Source organism: Hemicordylus capensis, chromosome 1 (assembly GCF_027244095.1).
Source record: "Hemicordylus capensis ecotype Gifberg chromosome 1, rHemCap1.1.pri, whole genome shotgun sequence".
In the NCBI taxonomy this organism is placed as follows: domain Eukaryota; kingdom Metazoa; phylum Chordata; class Lepidosauria; order Squamata; family Cordylidae; genus Hemicordylus; species Hemicordylus capensis.
In genome coordinates this window covers 202,818,909-202,839,972 of record NC_069657.1, presented here as the reverse complement: position 1 = coordinate 202,839,972, position 21,064 = coordinate 202,818,909, and the positions used below count along the sequence as shown (strand labels likewise).

The following is a 21,064-nucleotide window of genomic DNA, read 5'->3' as shown; positions in this document are numbered from 1 at the left end:
GCCCTTGGCCTCACCCCTTCATGCCAACATTGATACCACCCCCAACACTGCGCCACCCTTTCCTACCTGGCTGTGCTGTCTCACCTCCAGGTGCACCACAGGTTCAAATGGCAGACCAAGTGGAGGAATTGGGTGGCTGCAGGAAGAATGGGATGTGCCACAGAGGAGTTTGTAATAAAGTGGAATAGTCCGGCCTTCCCTCCATTACTGTGTGGGTGTGGTTTAGTGTGTGTGTGTGTGGTGTACAGTGAGCTACGGTGAAGCTGTAGCTGCATTTCTCAGTCTGCACGTTTGTTAGTTGAATGACTACAGTTCTAATAAAGGAAAGTTGTTTTACAGAAACATTCACGAGTGTACAGACATCTGCACGCGCATACAGCATAATGTGTGAACCAGGCGTCTTATCTCTGCTGAATGCTGACCTGGGATTAGCTCCTTTGGGGCTATGGAGACCTGAGTGAGTATTCCATCCCCGAGGGCCCATGTGGAAAGGCAGCATACTATGACGTGGGCGTTAGTGGGGAGCTCTACAGACAGACCCAGGCTCCATACTGCCCCCATGTCACCAGATGCCATTGTGGCTGTGAGCATTTCCCACACCAAATGAAGCAACTGCCGCAAAAGAAATGGCGATACAGAAGGGCACTGCAGTGCTGATGGGGGCTGCGGAGATCCAAGAGCTCCCTGAGCACAGCGGGGACTTCTTCACTGTCCTCTGCACTTGTTGCAGGCTGCATTCCATAGCTGCCAATGGGATGTCTTTCTTTGCACGTTTCTCTGGATAATGGCTATGGCCTGTTTCATTGCAATAACTCTGTGAACTGCTCCGGAGGTGTACACTATAGTATAATGAAACTTGGATGTGGATTTGGCCTTTGAAAATTAGGGATTGTTGTGGCTCACTGCAGGGGGATTAGATTACATTATGGCTTTTGGGTCCCATTTCCGCCTTTCAGTCCTATTATTCTTCAGCTTCTGCACAAAATTGCCCCCTCTTGTTGCCCCTTTCAAATCTCACCGTTCCATTCTCCCCCTTTCCCCAAAATAGCTTAGCGGAGAAAGGATTTCTATTTAAAGCACAAACGTGCAGGGCCTGTTCAAAATCATCTGCCAAGAAGCAGGGAGCACACCGGGACAGCAGCCAGAAACCTAAAGCCAGAACCAGATTATGCTGGTGAGTTCTGCTCTTCATGTAAATGAGAGATTAGGCAGCCTGCAAAGAGACCTTGCTTTTAAAAGCTGGGCGGGGGGCAGTGTTTGTGGTGCACAGCATTTCTTTTTTAATTTGGGGATCTTTTTGTTTAGAAATATTGTTTATAACAGCTTTCATATGAAAAGTGACAGGGCTCATAAACTTCTGTCTGTGTGAATGAGGCTGTTTAAAGAGCTGCCAAGCTGCCACTGTGTATGGGAGGTAGGGGCTCATCCTTGCACTTCTCGTGCATTTTTCTTTTCAGTCCTTGGCTGGCACCTAGTTTTGCTGACAGACTACTTTGAGGAGATGATGGGGTGAAGTCCTCCCCCATGACTGCTTTGGGGTGGCCTTCTGACTCCCTTCCTTCCTTCCCCAGCTGGCACCGCATTTCTTTTTGTTCTTTCTCTCAACTTTGTTTCACTGTTTCAGGCAAGGGGAGGTGAAGAGGAGTAACAGGAAAACTTGTTCATGAGGTCATCGCTCTATTCAGACATATTACCCTGTATGTGCTCCAGGTGTCTATACCCAGGTACATGTTTTTGTACTGATGACTGTACATATTTTCTTTGTAAAAGTGAACCTAGTTACAGGTTCCGTCAAATGCAAGGTACAGATAGATGTATTGCTGTACATGTATTGAACATGATGTGTGAATAACCAGGTGCAGAGCCAGCTGAATAGCGGCCTGGATCCGGCCCCGCTTGGCAGCCCCTCAAGCAACGTCCCATGCATGTGACATTATGTGCATGGGATGTGGCTCGGGCTTCGTAAGAGCCCCAGGAATTCCCCCACCCCCCGCCCTGAGCCAGCTCTGCCCTTTCATTTCAGGAAGCGTTTGCTGCCTGAAAGCCTCTATTTCCTTTTTCTCCCTCCATCAAGGGAGAGAAAGGGAAATAGGTGCTTCCAGGCAGCAAGCGCTGCCTGAAATGACAGCACAGAGCTTGCTTGGGGTCTCCGGAGCTCGAGGCCACGTCCCCTTTGTGTGTGATGTCACGCAGATGCCCTGTGCCTGGCCCAGCTAGTAAAGAATTATTATGCATAGGACAGAGAGAGAGAGAGAGAGATTTGTCGACATTTGTTCCTGCAGCTGAGTGGCTCCTTCTGAAAATCGCTGTGTGGAGCAGATACAGTGATTTTCACTGTGTGGAAGTAGCCACCAATGAGTAACTTCTCTCAATCTCATATCCTCTTTAGGTCTCTCTCCCTCCTCTATATTGCATTTATGTCTAGTGAGGGGAAGAGTAAGGGGGAACAGAAGAGACTAGAGTTAGCACTGCTCCAGGAGCTGATTTGACTCTGGAGACTGCCAGTTGCTGACCCCCATTTTTAAACTGAAGAACTGAGAGTTGATAAAAGTGTAAGGAAATGTGGAGCTTCTTTCTGCTATGAAGTTATGACTTGACACCACTATAATCACATCACATATAACCAGAGGCTATGAATCTTGTCATACCTCACTGTGAGCTTTACCAAGGGTGAAATTACAAATCTTAACTGAATCCTCCTCACACACGTTTCCTTGAAAAAAATTATAATAGGAAACCATATTGGCATTTATAGCAGAAGCTATTTCATATTGTAGTGTCAACATTTTACAATTAAATGTGTTGAATTATTAAAACATCTTATTACAGTTATTCACACTTCAGGCTGTAGCTGTCTATCCTGTTCTCTCTTAAAAAAAAAAATCATTGTGAATGAAATTAGGCCTTTCTCAGTCACCTCACATCTGAGTTCTCGGTAAACTTGCACACCTCAGTGAAACCTGTTAGGGTTCCCAATAATCTATCAAGTCTGTTGTAATGGTGAAGTGCAGATAATAGCTGTGCTATTACAAATGGCCTATGTAAGCTTTATTAGAGGACTTCTGCCATAAGAGAATCTTCAGCAGAATCTTCAAGGAGGGCTTGCTGGAGTTTGGTCAAAGGAGCAGCCATGGGAAATGTGTGTGTTTGGGTCTTCCTAGTCTCCCTTCATGGAGAGGAAGTTGGGAGCAAAAAAGGAAAGGGGATCAAACAAGTGTTTATGTCTCATCTCAATTGTAGGGGAACGAGATGGTGACTTGGGGAGATGCTTCAATTTAGGTAGTGATTTATTTTATTCTTTAAAGAGAGATTCTGTCTGTCTTTGACTCTCTCCTCTAATCCCAACTGTGTGATCCATTCATGATGAAGGGATGGTTTAGAGCCTTCTGCCCCCATGCAACAGTTCCTGTTCGGATTGGTCCCTCTTGCAGCTGTTTTATAGGGCAAAAAGAAACAAGCACCCAATAACAAGCCTACTGTAATGTGTAGTTTGGTCCTGATAAAGAATAGCTGGAGGGAACTGAACCATGACATCACATTGATGCCAGCCAACAGGGCACATTATTTATTTGTCTTGTTACATTTCTGTACTGTCAAATCAAAAACAAAAAATTCTCAAGACGGCTCACAAATCAAAATCAAAACCAGAGACGTTAGACCTCATATTTTCACAGGGAGCACATTCCAAAAGTTCAGGGGCAGCTACAGAGAATGAGGAGCTCTATTCAGGAACTCTACTCAGACCAGCCTTGTATTCCATCATGGAACGATTAAAGTCTTCAAGATGCATATTGTTTACCTGACACCATGTACATTGTAACATTACTGATTCATCAAGAACCTATGGCCTGACTTGTGTTCAGTGCTACCAGCAATTATCTAGGACCTGCGCATCCAATCCTCCGGTCTCTCAGTCTTGACATCACATGAAGGAAGTACTATATGAATGGGAAATACATGAGTAGGGACTGCAGTGCTTCCCATATTTACAATTGCTCCCAAACTTTCTACCAGAATTATGGGTGCTGCTGCAGTCTCATTTATTGGAATAACAAGTGTATACATTGAGTTCACAGGGAACCAAGTCTTTATGTGAACTTTGGCTGCAGGATCAAACTTGTGCAGTGGGACTAAATCCACAGATTAGTTGATAAGAATGAAAATGCTACCAAAAGCTTTGTCTCCCAACACTGGCTTTGAGAAAGCTTTAAGTGATTCTCCAGCCTTTTCACCAGACTGCATAGTTGTCCTTGTACATATCTCTATATCTATATCTTTCTTTCTTTCTCCTCTCTCTAGATAGTTAGATGAATAGGTGGGTCTGTGTGTGTGTGTTCGGAAAATTATTTATATTTCTAGTATTTGAGATTCTGAATAAACATCATGTTATTTCTGTTAGTTTATAGAAAGAAATAGAGTCCCCTGAGAAAGATCAGATGCAGTGGAAATAATCATATCAAACATGAACAAATAAAATATCTCAGGCTTTATAAATCTGAAAATACCAAAGCAGGGGAAGGCAAGCCCTGGTAAACAGCACAGAACTTTGTGTTTTCTCTAGGGATATTTATCCTTTGTAAACATAGCATTGCAATAATAATGGCATGCTTAAGCACAATTAAAAACGGTCACGTCATCCCCTATCATGCCCCTGTTGTTGTTGTTAAGGTAGTTTTTCATTTTAGAAATTATTATTCATGCATTTAATGTAAAAATAAATCCCTAATCCTTCTGTACTTCCCCCACCAGATAAGGATATTGCATGGTACCTTACTCCTATCTTTCACCTCTAAGCTCTTTGTTATCATGTTCATTCTGCTCTTCCTCCAGGGGTCTCAGGGCAGCATGCAGTAGGGTTCCCCGTCCCTTTATCCTCACAAGAATCCTGTGGCTGAAAGGGGATGAGTGGGCCAAGGTCACCTAGTGACTAAATGGGCATTTGGGTCTCTTCAGCTGCACATTAAGAATTCTAGCCACTGTGCCACTCTGGTTCTCTTATGTGAATACTTCTGTCTGCTAGCTCTCTGGTTGCAGTCATCCTACCCATGGCTACACAAATCATACACATATATTTTACCTATCTGCAAGGGTTAATCTTATCTAGGCAATAACCAAAATGCAAAGCGACAGCCATTTTTTTTCAGTTTCATTTTGGTTATTGCCTAGATAAAATTAACCCTTGCAGATTAGGTAAAATGTGTGTGTATGTGTGTGAATGAAGAGCATTATTATTATTATTATTATTATTATTATTATTATTATTATTATTACATTTATATCCCTCTCTTCCTCCAAGGAGCCCAGAGCAGTGTACTACATACTTGAGTTTCTCTTTCACAACAACCCTGTGAAGTAGGTTAGGCTGAGGGAAATGACTTGACTAGCAAGCCAGAGGTTGCCGGTTTGAATCCCTGCTGGTATGTTTCCCAGAAACACCTATATCAGGCAGCAGTGATATAGGAAGATGCTGAAAGGCGTCAGCTCATACTTTGCTGGGAGATGGCAATGGTAAACCCCTCCTGTATTCTACCACAGACAACCACAGGGCTCTGTGATTGACAGGAGTCGACACTGACTCGACAGCACACTTTGCCTATGAAGAGCATTAATTCTAGCTACAGCCTGGTTTAGGTAAATGTTAATGAATATGTGGAGGAAGAGCGGGATATAAAATGTAATAATAATAATAATAATAATAATAATAATAATATTCTGATACAGATGTAGTCACTTGCAAGAGTTCATGCTACTGCATCTACGTTGCCAATATTATAAACACTTGGTGAGTGTGATGTTAGCAGGTTCAATATATTCATCCCCTGCTGGATTCAAAACCATGCACATATGCAAAAGGGTGCTGCACTTTCTGGTTCTCGATATCCTAGCATGCAGGACTGAGTCAGGTTATTCTGGGGAGGGCGGGGGGAGGCAGGGCACAACGTATCTGCCCTCACACAATCCGTGGCACTCTGTGATTGCTCTCGCTGCACACCTACACAACTGAGGCATGAGTGATTGGCAAGGGGGTGGGAGGAAAGCAGGTTGCAAGGAGCATAGTGCATTGGGGGATTTCCCCTCTGCTTTGCACTCTAGTTGTCTGGAGACTGGGGTCGGATGGTGCACTCGTGCCCCTCTACCTCATTAAAAGCCCAAGTAGAAAACTCAGGCTACCCAGGGAGGCAGCGTCAGGATCGGGCCCTACCGGGTAGGGCGGCTCTTGTGGATACCCTCTATATGTGATTCATGGGACTATACTGGGAATTGCTGGAGCTGCACCAAGTGGATGGCTGGCAGTCAGTGTCAGGTCTGGGCTGTAACTCAGTGGTAGAGCACATGCTTTACATGCAGAAGGCCCCACATCCAGCTCCGAGTGACTGTGAAACCCTGCCAATCGGTGTAGGCAGTACTGAGCTAAATGAACCACTCATCTGACTCGATTCAAGATAACCTAGCTGAAGCATCGGACGCCTGCCTACCTTTCCTCCCTCCCCGAGCCAACACCACTGCCAATTGGTGGAGAGCAGATAGGTATGCACACATCCACACAAGTGATTAGTTAGTATTTGTTTAGCTTTGTTCTTGCCTTCAGGATGGTTTTTATTATTATAGTATGTTACCCAGAAACGCCTATATCAGGCAGCAGTGATATAGGAAGATGCTGAAAGGCATCATCTCATACTGTGCAGGAGGAGGCAATGGTAATGGCCTGTATTCTACCAAAACAACCACAGGGCTCTGTGCAGATATTCTGTGCAGATGTTCTCTAGTGTACATGGTGTGTGCTGTGTGGGGAAGGTCCGGATTATACTTGCTGGTCCCACCCTCTTGCAGAATCCTATTCCACATGCTTTGAGGCTCCAGCTTCAATGGCACCTGCACACATGTACCCGATTATGCATTGGCCCTCATATTCAGGTATGTGCATGTGATTCCTGTGCATTCAGGACCTCAGATCACATGAAGGCTGAAGGATTGGACCAACACCACCAAAAACACATTGCAGAGTGTCTGAATAGGGCTTCTTTAAGTTGCTTTGTGGATTATTCTCTGTGGAAAAGAAGCATATATAATGTAAAAATCGACGGTTTTGTATGTGGATTTCTGGACTATGACCAATGTTTAACATATTCATTCTATTATTCCTGAGCCTTAACAGCTTGATCCTGTTTTAGACTTAGGTAGACTTAAGCCCATGAACTCTGCACAGGGCCTTTCATCACACCAGCATCAAGCAACAGCTGGTACTTTTATTCTGAAGGGGAGGCACTACAGAGCTTGGGGAGATCATGTGTTCCTGCAGGCAGGGCTGCAAAGTCGTTAGGAGCAAACTCAACACATACCGATCCAGGACCCAGTAGCTAGGACCCCTGTACGGCTCATCAGAACTACCCAAGCCAGGAACTACCATGCTCTCTATCCATCTCTTCCCTGCACCTTCTGCCAGAGATGCCAGTGAACCTAATGGGAAATAATGGCATGGCAACAGAATCCCCACAATTCCCCACAAAGACACTCCCTTTTAAGATCTTCACTTTGCAGAGAAGGGGTCGAGCCTGGGACAGGTAGCATTGCCTATGAAGAGAGAAGGGGTCAGTCTAGCCCTGGAGTTCCTTGGAGTAAGCTGTCTACTTCTAGGAACTACCCTTGGTGCTACGAGCCCTGTCTCTGACTGCATTCTTGTTCTCTGCTTTATTGCTGCTCTTTTGTACCTGATCTTCTGTGGCAGGGGTTCTCAAACCATGGTCCCCAAATATTGTTGGACTACAACTCCTATCATCCCCAGTGGCTTTCAGCCATTTTGACTGGCAATGATGGAGGTTGTAGTCCAACAACATCAGGGAACCCAAGGTTGAGAAGCCCTTTTCTTTTGGATACCACCCTGCCTGTCAAGTGGTCTTGCTTACCAATGGCATCCTGGTCACTGCTGGGTGAGCTCAGCTAGACACACACATGTATACCCCCCATGAGTTCAAACCTGTCTGAACAGGATCAGGTTGCTTCTGCTGAAATATTCTTTGACCATACTTTAAATCCAGTATTTGCTTTCTTCTAAATGATTTTTTTTTTTTTTTTGCTTTTATGCCTGCTATTTTTTAAATCACTACTGGTTGCTAAGTAACCATGGCAATATGCGCAAGTAGATGTGCTACAGATGTGCAAATAAGCACATCTACTCTTTTATTGTCTTTGCTTCTTTTTACAAATAAAAAGCATTTGAATTTTGAATATAATATCAGACGAAAACAGCAGAATGATCTCTGAAATGACCTTATCGTTGTTTGTATATTGGCTGGCAAAGTTTTAGACAGGGGTAGGCAACCTTGGCTCTCCAGCTGCTGTTGAACTACAACTCCCATCATCCCCAGCCACAATTTATTGGTGATGGGAGTTGTAGTTCAACTTCAGCCAAAGAGCCAAGGTTACCTACTCCTGTTCTAGACTCTGGGAGTACTTATAATTTGTCATAGGCTCAAATAAGTTCAAGCGTCACTCCTCAGTGGAAATGTGACGGCCTGCTAATAACCAGGTGCCTGATTAGATTTAGGGAGAGTGTTTGAGATATAAGAGTGTGGATTTTTAAACAGTGAGACATGGAACACTGAAGCTGGCATCTGTGCGTCAAAACATTTGTTCTTTGCTTGCAGTGTTTATATTTTTTCTTTTCGGTTACACAATTAAAAGGTCGGGAGAGAAGAGCCTGCTAATCGTTAGGTTGCCACCTTTTCTGGCAGGACTGTTGTGCCTTTGGCAGTTGCACGTTAGACAGAAATTCAACTCAGCATGGAGACCATCTGATGTGTAAAACTTTACTTGTTGAATTGCTGCCCGCCATGAAGCTGCTTAAAGACACAAGAGTCCTACAGGAAAAGGTGGCCACCCTATTCGGTAGCTTCTCATGCTTATGTTCCTACATTTTGGAATGCCCTTTGTCCTAGGAAAGGGACAAATGAAATTACTTGGAGCCATGTCAGCTGTATTCTTTCTCATTCATGGGCTGCCTTTCTAAATAAGGCACTAGAGAAGAGATTACATTTCAGGCTTAGAACACATCTTACTAAATGCCTGCTGTGCAGTATCAAGCTCAACTGGGTTAACGGGCTGAGGCTTCACCTGAACGACAAAGGGATATTAAAGGTCCAGAAGAGTTTCGGGACAGCAACAGCAAGGTCTTAACACTTTCAGAAAAGTAGAATCCCCGGGGTTCACCCTAGAAGGCTAGTTCATACTCATTTTATTGTATCATAGAGGTACTATTAACAAAGTCTAGCTCCAGCTAGTCAGCAGGACCATCTTTTCAACCATCATGGGAGAAGTTGGATATTTTGAAAAGTTGTTTCAGAAAAACTTTAACCTACTATTTCTTTTCTCTGTGGCCCTGTCCAGGTTGCTTTCCAGATTGGACACTACAACAGCATCCGTTAAGTGTGCTTCCAAAGTGTGCTTCCTGTACTGTGCCGACAGCGCAGGGACTGCAATGTCAAAACACAGGTAGTGTTTTGACGTTGTAGTCCGTGCACTGTCAGCACAATACAGTTCACATGATTTCCAATGCCTTCTTTTGGATTGGATTGCTGTGTTACAGACCTAGGTGTGTTGCAAGTAAATAGCTGTATTTTTCCGTTGTAGAGTTTTGCACAACTAACAAAGACTGCTCCCCCTGCTGGTGGCTTTGCGCAACACTCATTCGATCCCACCAAGCCGAAGCATTTTACGGCTGTTGTCACCCATAATCTGGAAAGTGCCCAGGTATTAATATAAAAAGATCCTGTACACATGTACACATCCCCAAAAGTGTGCTCTGAAGCCCTGCCCCTGCGCTGACATGCTCAGAAGCTCTGTCCCTGCTGTCCACAGTTACAGCATTTGGTTGCAGATACAAATGCTGTACTTGTGAGCAGATTCTTCCTGTGATCAGAACACCAGCATGGACAGAAGGAGGGGTGGAACTTCTGAGCACATCAGCTCAGAGTGCCTTCTCTCATTCTAACATCCTTTTTTTGGGTAATGCCTGAATAGAGCTACTGAGTCTTCCTAAATTAAATGTGTGGTGCACTGAGCTGCTGTTACAGATCACTGTGCCATCATTTTCTGAGGCCGCAACTTTTAGACGATTTACTTTTCAAACAAGATGGAGCTCCCTGCCTCTATGCTTCAGTTGTCAGAGAGGGAGTGCATAATCCTGGCAGCCCAACAATGCACCCAGCCATTGCCTTCAACAGGAAGTCTGTGCAACCTTGCATACATAGATCCAGCTATCCTGCTCCTCAGAACAGTGTGCAAGTCACTAGAGGCTCACTAGGCAGAGCTGTATAGAATTGGTGTGTGTGTGTGTGTGTGTGTGTGCGCGCATGGACCTGGTTTGCAGGATTCGGTCCGAATTTGGACCAGATTGTGGTCTGCAAACTGGTTCGCAGACAAACTGGGTTCTGTCTGGTTCGATTGCGGGTCAGAACCCTTTCACCAGGGCTGCCCTGGTCACAGTCAAACTGGTTGAACAGATTTGGTTCACTGTGGACTGGTTTAATCGCAGACCGGTTCAGCACACTCCTATATGGAATGGCATCTGGGGGCTCTTTTTGTGAAGGATAGGAGGGCAGTTGGGGCAGGGCTCTATTTGGCAAGCAGAAACCCAGTTTGCTTGTACAGTTGCATTCAGGGGGCAGAGCTTCAATAGGGCAGAGAAGTCCGAAGAACCCGCATGGCCCAGTTTTTCAGAGCCACCAGGCCCTGAGAAGGGCCACCTCGCCCACCTTCCTTCCCCCGTTACCCAGCATGTGGTGGCGGCACTGCCCATGCACAGTGCAGTGCCCCTACTGCCCACTGCTGCTCCCCAGTGGCTGGCTGGAGCACAGGCTCTGCTGTTGCTGGCGGGAGGGGCAAAGGCAGCAGGGGAGCAAAGCAGCCAGGCGGCACTGCCCATCCCCAGCACGGTGCGTGGCATTCCTGCTGCCCACTGATGCCTCCCACACCCAGCTACTCACCCAGATGGAGCACAGGGGCTGGAACTGGCCGGAGTGGGCATGCCTCTGCTGTGCTGTTGCTGTTGGGCGCAGCCGAGGGAGCAAAGGGGCAGCAGGATGCTGTAGAGTTTGCAGCTGGGATGCCTTCAACACCCTCATGCCACAGGTTGCATTTGAGTCATTAGGGATGTGTACAAAATAGATTTTGCATTTTGTTTTGAGCTCAAAACAAAACACAGATGGTTGAAACGTTTCATCGAACCAGCAGTTGAACCAGCTATTTCAACGGAACAAAACTTGAAATGTTACAAGTGTTTTAGCCATAGGGAACAATGGGGAAACTCAAAACTACCCCATTGTTCCCCATGGGTAACTCCTAGGGACACCAAAGTGGGTTGGATAATGGGGCATGATGGGTGCTACCTGCCACCCAACTCACAAAGTTAATATCTGCCTAACTATTTTTGTTTTTCTTCAAAAAAAACAACAGCTATGCCTTTAAACATAAGATACATAATTTGATTGCAGTGCATGCTGAAGGGAACCTAGGAGCAAAATGTAGAGAATTTTGACTTTGTGTGTTCAAAATGTAATACTCTGCCTGCATACGCTCCAAAAGGTCAGAACTTGATTTAATAAATTCATCTTTCAACAATATAAGATTCCTTCTTTAAAGTTTAACATTAGCACTTACTGAGGAAATGGATGTGTAGGGCATTGCTAATGAGCTCTTTAACATGCAGGTCACAAATCTGAATGCATACCACATGAATCCTTCCTGTCTATGAAATGCAAGGGAGGAAAGCTGGCCTTGTGGTAGCAAGCATGACTTGTCCCCTTAGCTAAGCTGGGTCTGCCTTGGTTGCATATGAATGGGAGACTAGAAGTGTGAGCACTATAAGATATTCCCCTTTCGGGATGGCGCTGCTCTGGGAAGAGCATCTAGGCTCCAAGTTCCCTCCCTGGCAGCTCCAAGATAGGGCTGAGAGAGATTCCTGCCTGCAACCTTGGAGACGCTGCTGCCAGTCTGTGAAGACAATACTGAGCTATATGGACCAATGGTCTGACTCAGTATATGGCAGCTTCCTATGTTTCTATGTGATCCCTTTTGTTTGGTGCTTGTAGTGACACTGGTTAGTAAGAAACAACTACAGAGGATTAGTATCCCCTACCCCAAATCACTGGGCCTAGGGGTGTGCAGGCTGGCTCAGCTTGATGGGTTTGGGGTTGAAATGGATCAGCCTCGGCCAGTCTGAGTTTGAGCTGAACCGGGCCCGGTTCAAACCGAGCTGGCTCAGAGTTATACTGGTAAAGGGGAATCTGATGAGGATTCCCCATTACCAGTAGGTGGGGCAGGGGGGCTTTCCTAAGTATAGAGGGGGTGGGAGGGGAGTAAATATCTGCTTACGGGTATGAGCCATGACAGCAGTGCCCTCCCCACCAGCCTCCCCCTTAGTAGCCTGGGCCAGTTTGGGCCTCTGTGAACACGTGGGGGCCATTTTAATTTGAGGTCATGCTAATGGCCTCTGTGCACGTGCAGAGGTCAGTAAAATAGCCCCCATGCATGCATAGAGGCCCAAATGGGGCCAGAGAATGCCCGAGGTGGGCCACCGCCAGCCCGGGCTACTCAGGGGGAGACCAGCAGGGCGGGGAGCCACCGCCACTACCACTACTGCTACGGCTCATACTTCTAAGTACATGTTTACTGCCCTCCCACCCCCTCTATATTAAGAAAGCCCCTCTGCCCCTGTACTGGTAAAGTATTGCATTGAGCCGCCTTGGTTTGAACTCAAACCAGGTCCGGCTCTACCAGGCCAAAATCAAGTTGAACCAGCAAATCCAGTTTTGTGCACACCTCTACCCAGGTCATGAGATAATTCAGTTGTTGGAACAACATTTCAGCAAATAAAGATCCTTCTTCTTATGCTCTCTGGCACGGGCTGCACAGAACAAAAGATCTTAGCCCTGATACATGGTGATCTCTTTCTTCAGGCTTTGGATTTCAGATCCAGCAATGCAATACAGAAGATCAGTTCAGCTGCAGATCACTACAAAAGCAAGAAAAAAACAGTTGCATGAAAATGATGGTTTTTATTCCCAACACTTTTTGAAAATAAGCATTTTTCAAGGAAACTCTGTAAACAATAAAATATATAACAAATACATGTATGTATGTAAATGATGCGTTTCAAAGAAAATCCTTTTCCAGGGAACTCTGCAAACAGTATGTAAGAAATACATGCATGTATTTCTTACATACTGTTTGCAGAGTTCCCTGGAAAAGGATTATCCTTGAAACGCATCATTTTCATCCAGCTGTTTCTTTCTTATCTCAGATCAAGTCCCACTTCCTCACTGCAGAAATAGGCACACTGACTGGTGCCACTTCAGTCCAAGCAGCAAGCAATGATGTGGCCCATCCTATGGTTCATCACTTCCGACACTGGTGTAGTCTTGCCAGCAAGAAGCTAAAGCAAGAAAAATCCCTGTTCTTTTAGAGGCCGGCAAAATGGAGGTGGCATCTAAAATAATCTTGCTGAAATAATGTTGATGTCTGGAAATAGGAGGCATCCATAATCTTCTATAGGACTTCAGTTTCCTGGAGGAAAGGACTAAAGACAAGTTGCGTATTTCCACATAGAGAAATATTCCAACTGAAAATGGAAGATCTTTCCATTTCCTGACTCACTATTATGTCCACATTATGTCTTTTGCACAATGTCCTTCCATTTATCAGCTCGCTGTTCACGTTTTTTACTTCCCCCCAGTGCTATTTTGTAGCACCATCTGATGGCCATTTGTGGGAAATCCATGTTAAAAGTTGCATCTTGTGAGACTACATCAGAAGTCTTTTAATTCTCATCACAGATTTCCTGCAAATGGCCTGAAAGGACTGCAATGGCCAGCAGATGGCACTACAGAATAGCACTAGGAGGAAGTAAACAGTGTGAACAGAGAGCTGATAAATAGAAGGACATTGTGTGAAAAGGAGGTATGTAATGTGGACAGTGAGTCAGTAAATGAAAAACCTGTTTTCAGATGGAATATTTCTCTGTCTGGAGTTGCCCATCTGGCAACTCTGTGAAGAGCTCTAATATATGACACTCCATTGCTTCAGGCAGTGCCTGCTCTGCTCCGGTTTTCTTACTGCTAGGCCTGCCCCTTAGGTTGTCCAGATGTTTTCTTTCTGAGGAAGCCATTACTTTGTCCCTGAGGCTGTTCACCAGGTTGCACATTGCATCACATTTAGCGATGTGCACGGACCACGGTTCGGGCACATTTTGGCAGGGGGACCCGGAAGCATTAAGAAAGAGGAGAGCAGGTCCTTACCTGCTCTCTGCCAACCCATGCAGCTTCCGGCTGGGGCAGCGTGAATCCCTAGAAGCCCCACATGGTTTCAGCATGTGCATGGTGTCCATGCAGGTGCGGGCACCATTTGTGTGGTCAGCAACACCATGCTGACCATGCAAAGCGTGTCTGCGCATGCATGGACACCCTTTGTATGCTGATGCCATGCGGGGTTTCCAGGGAAACTGCATGGAAGCTGCATGGGGGGACAGAGAGAAAGTAAGGACCTGCTCTCTTCTTTTCTATAGCTCCCAGGCCCAAAACAAAATGTACTCGAACCACGGCTCATGCGCATCCCTAATCATATTCCAAATCTAAACTTTGTACCAACTGGCATCTTTAATAGGCTAGGCATTAAAGACAAACAGAATAGGAGCCCATGGAGAGTATTCCTTGAATGGTTTCTTTTATATAGAATGTCTTGCCTTGTGCCCTTCTGACAAGGAAATCATTATGTGTAAACGTTAACTTATTATAGCCTGTGAGATCCGTTACCAGAAACCAGCCATTAGCAAAATTCACCATGTAAATTACTGTTTGGGGAAGGGAGCAAGGTTCCTATATCTTTAACAGCTGTGTGGCCGACAGAAATGCAACAAGTGAATTTCAGCACTCTAAGCCTAGTCAAAGGAAAGCTGCACCAGTTGAAATACTGCCTGTCATGCAGCTGTTAAAAGTACAGCAACCCTGACAGAGAAAAAATGGCAACTCTACCAGTGTGTGTGTGTGAGAGAGAGAGAGAGAGAGAGAGAGAGAGAGATGGTCCAGGAGTCAGTCTTCCTATTATCAGAGAAAGGATCAGAGAACATGGAGGATGGGGAAGACTGGATGCAGGAGTCATCCTGAACTGGTACTTTCTGAAGTGCTTTCTGGGGAAGGGCTCCCAGGAGCCTGCACTAGCATGGCCTGAGGAGGGGGCCCTGTCCTCGTCCTCTGACTCCACGGCTTCCTCCTCAGAACTCTAGAAATGCAGGGAGCTCGAGAGGAGTGAGAGCTTGAGAAACAGGAGCTCAGTCCTTTAAACCCCCACAATTCCTGCAGAGGACGTGGAGTGGGAGATATCAGTCTGGTGGCAGAGCTCTTGAAGTCTTCCCTTGCCTCCAGAACATTGCTGGAGCAACTTCCTAGTTGCCTTGTATTCAGCCTGTTCAGCCTGCCCAGTGATCCCACCCATGGTCTATTTCCTTGCCCGGGTTCCTGGTGAATACGTTTGCAATACTCCTTCACCAGTCTTCACCCTATAGGCCCCAGCCTGAAACAGGATACCTTGCCATCCTGCAACTAAAATTCTTGGCAGCCACTGTCATCATGTGGCTGTAAACAGCGAAATGGTTTGGCAAAACAATAACTCAGCTGCAGGTCATGGCCTCAATCCAAGAGAGCCGTTTATCTTTGGAGAAGGGAAAAATATGGACAGAGCTTTTTTCAGTGTTCATCAGGTTCTTCAATGGAATATCTGTAATTTCTGATCACATGGTTAGGGTGAATGTCATGGAGATATACTGGCAGTATGTCTGCAAATTTGTGGCTCCTAGGCAAAAATGAGGAGGGGTGTTGTCTTTCTGGAAGACGTGCCTATTCTTGCAGCAATCAATATTAATATTGTCATCTTCCCTTTTATCACCATAAAGGATATACATGCATGACCGAGGGTGGGCGGGGGGGGGGAGGCTGTGCCAAACTTACCTTCTCCCCAGACAATCCTTCGACATTGGTGGGCAGTGTGGACCACGCTCCCACACGACCCGTGCTGCTACATATTCCACAATGCATCGTGTGATACCCCCGTTGAACTGGTGCTCTAGGCACCGAAGCAGTCCAAGTGGTCATATGAGCTTGGCACTGGGGTTAAGGGCATGCTCACACCCCTAACCTCAGTAAAAGGCCGGCGTAAAAAGTTGGGGCAGGCAAGCAGAGCTGGGATCTGCATGAATCCCGGTGCTTCACACATGCAGCCTAACCCAGACTGGGTTGCCCTAGCCTGGGTTAAGCTGCATGTGTGAATACCTTTACAGTCTTTACAAAGTGGCTTGCACAATGTATTTAATAACTTCTTTTTCTGCTCACTTTACACAGACACAAAATACATATTTTTGTGAAAGAAAATCTTTAAAATCCAGCCAAGGCTGAAACATGCTGCTGCTAAAAATCGGTTTGGCAGCTGCCAAAACCCTGATCTCTGTAGCTTTGATGTTTTTTCAGATGGATTACTGCATGCGGCCACTGCTGTCAGGGCAGTTGAATCTGCAGCTGGATGTCGGGGACTCTGCAGATATGTCTGTGGGGGCCTAAAACACTAGCAGCTTTAATGCGGTGGTGCCACTTTTCAAACATGTACCCGTGGAAACAGGTAAAAGAACTACAATCTTGAATGAAACTTAAAGATGTGCAACACACACAATGTAACTGATGGGAAGTCCGTCAGACTTTGGAGGAATGGAAAACATTGTTCCAAGAGGAGACAATAGGTTAAAAAGTAAGTTTCTACAAGACACCTGTCTTTTCAAGCAACCTGGAATCTGGATTTTAGCTATTGTAGTAGGTGAAATGTCACCGAGCTGCAAATGCACAACTCTGAAGAATCATTTTACTTGCCAGAACTGGGAACTGAATTACTTCCCTGATAGCATTTACAGCATGTGAATTTGAGAAGCATGTTGGTCTCAAGAGGCACTTACCTTGCAAGATAAAGCAAGAGGAGCAGCAGCTGGTATTAAAGCGGGGTAGTTGTTTTGCCTTCATTGAGGAGTTCTACATTTTGCAGTTAATACAATTCCTTACCTTTAAAGGGGGTTAAAGCTTTGTATGAATCATATTTTTGACAAACTCATTATTTTGACACTGAGAGCCAAACCTGATATGATGAGACAGATATGTTTGTTTAAACCCAAATCTACTTCAATTATAGTTAAATGGCAGAGCAGGGTGGGGTTCGTAAAGCAAAACGTATAATTGTTCCTGAAAATCAGAAATTGCTTCCAAAGTTCTTATATACTTAGGGAGGAAAGCTGATCTTGTGATAGCAAGCATGAATTGTCCCATTTGCTAAGCAAAACCCACCTTGGTTTGCATTTGAATGGGAGGCTACATGCTGTGAGTACTAGTCTATGATATTCCCCTTAAGGTGAAGGAGCCGCTCTGGGAAGAGCACCTGCATACAGAATGCTCCAAGTTCCAAGATGGAGCTGAGAGAGACTCCTGCCTGCAACTTTGGAGAAGCTGCTGCCTGTCTGTGTAGACAATTCTGAGCTAGATGGACAAAAGGTCTGACTCAGTATATGGCAGCTTCCTATGTCCTATGTTAATTTAGTCAAAAGCATAGCATGCCATAGTTTTTGCAACCATTCTTCATAATCGATAGGTCACTTTAATTTTCAGTATTTAGCAATCAAAATACATGCTTGATCAAAAAGTTGTCAACTAAACAACTTTTTTTCCTTTAAAAAGGAAAATCACTCATACTATCTCTCAGGAGTAGAACTAAGGGTGAGAATGATTTACTTTACTGCTGTTCAGAAAGATTTATTTTACTTTACTGCCATTCAGTAAAGTCATGCTTATCTTCTTCTACTACATCTTTTCAAAACTTCTGCATGCAAGAACAGATGAAAATATGTTGTATCGTCCTTCCTACTTTTCAAAAAAAGAAAAAGAAAAAAAAGCTCAGTACAATGTCCATAACAGTTTATTAACCCCTGTTTGAAATTTAAAAGAGTTTTCTCTTGGGTCCATTCCCGAGAGATTTTGTGTTGATATGTAGGCATGCAATAAAGATAAAATGTGCACACTATTAGATATGTAAGAACAGCTGCACACAACAGATCTTGTAATGTATAGTAATTCAGCTATGTATTATAAGGAGTAGCAACTCACTGGAAAAGTCCAGTAACTAAAGCCTAGGTTGGTGGAAGAAGACAAGCACAACTCATCTGAGTAGCTGTCTCTAGTTTCTTGTCCATCTGAATTTAGGACTCCTTGGGTCCCTGAGGAGATTGTGTAAGCCCATCCACTCTGTGGGGAGCTGTACCTTGCTCACTCTGAGACATTGCTAATGAAGGGGGTCTGTTCCAAAAACCGGAGAGGTTAATAACTTTATAACTTTGTGGACCAATTTTTACTGAGAACAATGTTCTTATCTCTACCTCTCTTAATCAAGCTTCCACGGCCACCACCAAACCCTTCTGGCTTAGGTTTGTGTCCTGACAACCCCTTAGTAGAGTAGCTGAGGGCTGCATGGAGAGAAGTAGAGTGCCTGCATATGTACACATCAGATGCTTCCTTTGTGCACCGTTGTGACTGTTATGCTTAAGAATACATCTATTGCTTTCCTTTAAAATGAGTTTGTTCTGTTCAAGAGACGCCAACCTTTCTTCAATAGACTGCCTTACTGCCTGGTTTCATATTTTGAAACAAGTTTTATATGCAGTTGATCCCCATTGGGCTGCATTATACTAGGGCAGGGCTGCTCAACTTCAGCCCTCCTGCAGATGTTGGTCTACAGCTACCATAATCCCAGGCTACTGGCCACTGTGGCTGGAGATTATGAGTGTTGTACTGTAGTCCAAAAACAGCTGGGGAGCCTAAGATGAGCAAGCCTGCACTAGGGCAACCTGGGGGTCCCCAGATATTGCTGCACTACAACTCCCATCAGCCCCAGCTACAATTTATCGTATGCCTCGAGATATTATTCTAATGGCTAATTCCTTTTGTCCTATACTGTCAGAGGTAATTAAACATCCATCTAATCCAGCCAATGCAGACTCTGTGCTGGTTTGGACCATGCATGTTTACCCCAGAAAGCTGTTCTTGAGGATTTCACCCACAGCATTTAATCACTCAGCAATTCTCTCATAGCTCCTTAGACAAGTGCATTTTACCATTCATCACAAAAGCAGCTGGGGATATTTTTAAACATGACATGAGTTCAGGCTGAATCATGTGACTACATAGGCAAGAGCAGTCAAACACAAGTATGCTGGAAAGCCTGCAAATGATGGCCCACATCCTGTAGCAAGCTGGTCAGGTTCTAGACCAAAATATTAGATAGATAGATAGATAGATAGATAGATAGATAGATAGATAGATAGATAGATAGATGAGCCAGTGTGGTGTAGTGGCTAGAGTGCTGGACTAGGAGTGGGGAGACCTGAGTTCAAATCCCCATTCAGCCATGATACTAGCTGGGTGACTCTGGGCCAGTCACTTCTCTCTCAGCCTAACCTACTTCACAGGGTTGTTGTGAAAGAGAAACTTAAGTATGTAGTAAACCGCTCTGGGCTCCTTGGAGGAAGAGCGGAAAATAAAATATAAAAATGTAAAAAATAAAAATATTTCTTTAACATTAGCAAATAATGATTGAAACTTAATGTATTCTCAGGAGAAGTTGGTTTTACCAATCCTGTAAAACCTTTTACCAAAGATTTAACCAGAAGAAGGTACAGATGCCTCTGGTCTATGGCCATAGGGAGGGGAACTGGAGCTTTCCCCCTCCCCCTTATTTTTCTTTTCTTTTCTGCAGGGGCAGAAAGGAGGAGCACTGACCTATCCTAGGCAACCCTTCATTTTGCCTCTTTCGTCTTCCATACTTGGAATGACCAAGCTGGCAAATGAGATAGAGGTATTGGCTGACATCCAGACTAATGCTACATTTGTGCAAATATGATATGTTAGTACAAGGATGTTGTGGTAGCTAGATGTGCTAAATCAGAAGCTTGCATTCCAGACAAGTGTTGCGCTAGTGCAACAAAGTGCAGAAGCAGATGCTCACATTCTGTTCTGCTATCGTTGCATAAGTGAAATTTTAACCGTCTCACTACTTCACACAGCTACCCAACCTTGTTTCATATATGCAATTTTGTTGCACAAGCACGGTCTTAGTGTGGATGTTGACCATTATTTATTATGGTGACTGATGGTTCTTCCTTTTTAATCCTTGCTTTTTACCCACGGCAGTACAAACTAGATTCTCTATCCTTATCTCTCTCTCCTTTTTTGCCCTATTTCTTTAAATGTCTCCTTGGCCAAAGATTTAGTGACTACCTATATGGACATCTTGTATTATTTGTAAAAATTAATCCAAACAACACTTGGCAGAAACGAAACATATTAACAGAAAGAGACCGTAGTCAGTGCACATGGCAAAACAATGTGATGGAATAACAATGCCTCTTAAAGTGAATGTGTTGAAGGTGGAACAATCCTGGTGTGAAGAAAAATCAGGGAGGTTTATTTATTTATTTATTTATTTATTTATTTATTTATTTATTTATTTCTATACTGCCCTTCCAAAAATGGCTCAGGGCGGTTTACACAGAGTAATAATAAATAAATAAGATGGACCCTGTCCCCTAAGGGCTCACAATCTAAAAAGAAACACAAGATAGACACCAGCAACAGTCACTGGAAGTACTGTACTGGGGGTGGATAGGGCCAGTTACTTTCCCCCTGCTAAATAAAGAGAATCACCACATTAAAAGGTGCCTCTTTGCCAAGTTAGCAGGGGTAACTTGTATATAACTCTTAATCAAGAGTTATATATCAAGTATGACTCTTGATATATAGAGATAGATAGATAAATTAAAACCCAGTGTAAATGGTAAGGAAGAGTTAAGAGAGACAGTTACATACATTGGTTATTAAAGGGTGTGTAATGGAATGAAGATAACACAGCTGCATGTCCTTGGCTTGCATTTTACTTTCCTCTCTCCCACCCACCTTCCTTTTGTCTTTCCCTCTGCCTTTGTTGATTAAGAAAT

General features: G+C 44.5%; 1 long non-coding RNA gene across 1 annotated transcript; it reads left to right on the top strand.

Moving 5' to 3' along the window:
• The first annotated feature begins 338 nt into the window (after positions 1-338).
• LOC128339649 (uncharacterized) lies at positions 339-17,143 on the top strand. Its single transcript, XR_008313146.1, has 4 exons — positions 339-457; positions 1,049-1,174; positions 1,625-1,724; positions 16,512-17,143. It is a non-coding gene; the product is annotated as an uncharacterized LOC128339649 (long non-coding RNA).
• Positions 17,144-21,064: the final 3,921 nt, after the last annotated feature.